Raw genomic sequence first — 4,057 nt, 5'->3', positions numbered from 1 at the left:
TTCGATGAAGTTTTATTTTCCGGATATTTACATTTTTGGACAGAGCTCACGCGACAAGCCAGTCCTTATAGTCAGTGTGAAACAAATCATGAGTTAAAAAATTACCCTAAATAATTACCCGCCCTGTGTGCCTTATATTATTCTTCAGTGAATAATAAGTAAAGCCTCGTATCGATTACGCGCGGAAAATATCCAAACATCGGTTCGAGTCGCAGCCGTGTCGAATGGGTAACAGTGGAGTAAGTAATATGTAGCGACAGCGTCGCACATAGTGTCACGTAGATGCTTGGATGAGTGTTAACTCACGTACGTCACGCACCACATTAGTATATAAGCACTATTTGTACATAGAATAAGTCAGACCAAATATCAGCCCGTGTCTCATTTCATCTTGCCATAAATTAATGGCAAAAATATACTACGTAAGATGAGTAACTGGTTACTCCACGAGCCCATTCAATCAATGCCGCGTTTGAACACGCGGCGTCGCAGCCCACTTTTTATCCGTTTTTAGGAATGCAACAAAACGGCTGCAATGATGCGCCCGCGCAATTTAGACGGTTTAAAATTCAAACCAAAAATGGCTCGCTTACCAAATGCTTGAGTTGCCATGAAATATTGTACATTTAAAGTTTTAAAAGCAAATGAAAATGATATTTTGAAATAATTATAAATATGTTAAAATTTTATTAAAAAAAAATCTATATAAATCTTGTACATAACAGGCACGGCAAACAACTTTAACTCCGCCCCGTGAGTAGGGGATTTCATTGTACGTTAGTGTAGCTACTTACGAACAAAATAAATCCCCCACAGTGTCAGTAATGTAAACCTCCTGACCATTTGTTGTATGACTATTTATTTTATCATATTATGTTCAAATTGCGCCGGCTCGGAAAGTAATAAAAAATAATACAAACACCGGTTTTGATCCTAAACAATGTGACTCCCGGACGGAGCAAAGAAAAGATCGTAAAAGATCTTCCAAGGCACCACACGGGGCCTATAACTATATTATATATATTTTATTTTAAATTATTATATAACAAGAAACATATAATATTATGTAGTAAAATCAAGACATACGTATGTACGTGTTTGTGTTAATCCAAAGCAAATACTAATTGTGATGTTGGTTCACAGATTTCATTTGTGTCTGGATTTACTTACCTTTCATTCTTATTTATTTTGTATGTAATAGTATATTACATGTTTGCTACAGTCAGAAATATCATTCAGTTATTAGTTAGAAGGTCGCTTGTAAACGATTGTGAAAGTCAACGTGAAATGTTATCCTCTCCAATGAACAATGAGATTTATAAAGGCTAAACATCATGTTCATTGTCTATTCTCTCCTCTTTCCTGTATTCCTATTTTTATTATTTAGTGATTTCGCATCTACTACTTGGTATTATAGTTGTTAATGGCTAGGAAAAATCGGGTAATATCAGGTAACGCATACACTAGTACGCTGGCGTTTGCTAAGAAACATTGCTTTTCCAAGAGGGGAGGCTCGGTAGGGAGGCATCACAACGTATGGGGTGGGGCTGTGGTTTATGTAGATTTTGTAAATTTTTATCCCTTGGGAACAGTACTTTTTCCTGAATGAATGGTAATATGTCCTGTACCTCTGACAACGTACAATACAAAATTTATAATCATCGGGTTTAGAAGTAAAGGCGTGAAGGTATAACACATAAATAAACTCACTTTCTTAATATTAATTAGGATACTTGGTGGCCCTCCTGGCTTCTTCTTCTTTACATTGAACAGGAGAGGGGCGATGACGTTTCTATTTTAGGCGGCAGTGTGACTTCGCAAAAATTACTTTGGGAGCCCCTGTTATAATAAAATGGCTAACTTGAGTAGGTAGAAATAATAATAGTTTGTACAGCTAAATAGTACATGAGGAATTACCCATTAAAAGGGTAACTCTAGTGTAATAACTGACCATTATGTCAGCGCAATCTGAAGCCAACTGCTACTACAATACTATACTAGAATCATATGTAGTACATACCTAGTCCATTCTTTCAAGCGCAGTTTGTGGGGAAAGTTTAAATCGCAAGAAATCGTCACGTGTCCTTTATTTACTTATAAGTATAGCAAGTTATAGTGCTTTTACATGGGAAAATACTTTTAAAATTCCGGCCAAGGAACTGGGGCTAATAGGACGATAAATCGATAATATTCATACACCTAAATACATGTATGTGTATGTGCATATATGACTTGAAGTTTGTAGCGCGACCGTGGCCCTCTTCGATACCGCCCTGAATATAGTAATTGCTTAAAACATTATCTATTTGTATATAAATACAGCATGACATTGTAATCCACAATATTTATTTACTTATTGATAAGCTCATGAATATATTACTTTTATTGCGGTGATAAGGTGTATGAACTCGACTCCTGATAACGCATTATCTACATCACATCTAAAGTAGTGATTGTAATAAGTTTTGTTTATAACGGAACCATTGTTGCTCCACCATATATTTTTTTATAAAATTGTTTTATGACGGAATATAAAGAAAAACCTTTAATTAAATTGCAATTTATATATACACTAGCTTTTGATCGTGGCTCCGCCTGCTTGAATAATTTTTTTTCATGATAAAAGTCCCGCTATATATTTTCCCGGAATAAAAAGAAGCTTATGTCCTTTCCAGGTTCTCAATCAAGTTCCATGCAAAATTTCTAGAAATCCGTTGGGTAGTTTTTGGGCTTATCGCGTTAAGACAAACTAGTAAGGTCGGGAACTATAATTTAATATAATAATATACTAGTTTTTGCTTGCGCCTACGCCCGCTAAAAAAAGTTTTTATGGGATACATAATTTTCCGGTATTCAAAGTAGCTTACAGCACTATGGAGTACTGTACCTTCCTCAGATTAGCGCGTTCAAACAAACAAACAAACAACTCCTTCAGCTTTATTATAAGTACAGTTAAGAATATTTCGACTCCAGCGTACAAGTACCATGAGGTTCAATAGTACGCAAAAGGAAATCTATCAAACTTCATTTAGTATTTACAAAAGGCTTGGCAAAGCAAGTACATACGCAGTGTTCCACAAGAATACAAATATCTCATTTTTATTGGGCAGACCTATTATAATATTCAACACAAACAGAATGAGGACCTTGACTTCATATTAAACACTACGATTATACTTGAGTAATGAGTATCCAATAAAAGGAAAAATATTCGTATTACATGAAATACTTGGAAAATGGAATTTCCTGTAATTAGGAGTTTAATGTTATATTTAATATCGTAATAATTTATGTGGGCCATAAATAATACATTATCTAACTCATACCTTGCTTTATTTCGGTAAATACCAATTCAAGTTCAATTCTCGTTAGTTCCTGTTTACGCTATATTTTTTTTGTATAATGAAATTCAAATACAGCATAGCGAAGGTTAGGACGGAATCTAGAGGCTAGACGTCTTGCGTTCCATATAATCTACGCGAAGATTGACTGTCTCGGTGACGTAGTTTTACTCAGGTCGTGAGTTCGAATCCCGGGTCGGACCAAAATAATTGTCACTAGGTTTTCTATCTTAAAATTACTCGGTCGCAGCTCGGAGTCTGGAAGTTAACGGTGTGATACCTTCCTTCCCTCCCCCCACATTTGCATTATATCTCCTGCGTACTTGGCTGATCTCAGTTGGCCACCGTGGCCGAAATTCTGTTAGGAATCACTTATGACATAGATCACGCACCTCTACTGTGAATGGGGAAGGTGATCAGTTACTTTCAGATTCTAGAAACTGATCTATAGCCACCACTTCACAAAAAATAATCTGTGTGAAATTGATTTCATGGACATCTTTTAAACCTACCACATTACTCATTTATACTCTTCTTAATAGTATTTGAAGTTTATCATTTAACCTAGGTCTCGTCCGTATGCCTGTCTAAAAACCTTTTAGGATGCCCATAAGCAGTTGAAAACTTCGGATATTACCTATTCTCACCATCGAAGGTCTTGTCATTGAGATATGCTATCTGAATATGTACAAGGGGCTGTCGAATTAGCGCAGCAA

Source organism: Manduca sexta, chromosome 19 (assembly GCF_014839805.1).
Source record: "Manduca sexta isolate Smith_Timp_Sample1 chromosome 19, JHU_Msex_v1.0, whole genome shotgun sequence".
In the NCBI taxonomy this organism is placed as follows: Eukaryota; Metazoa; Arthropoda; class Insecta; order Lepidoptera; family Sphingidae; genus Manduca; species Manduca sexta.
Note: the sequence above shows the minus strand (reverse complement) of the source record.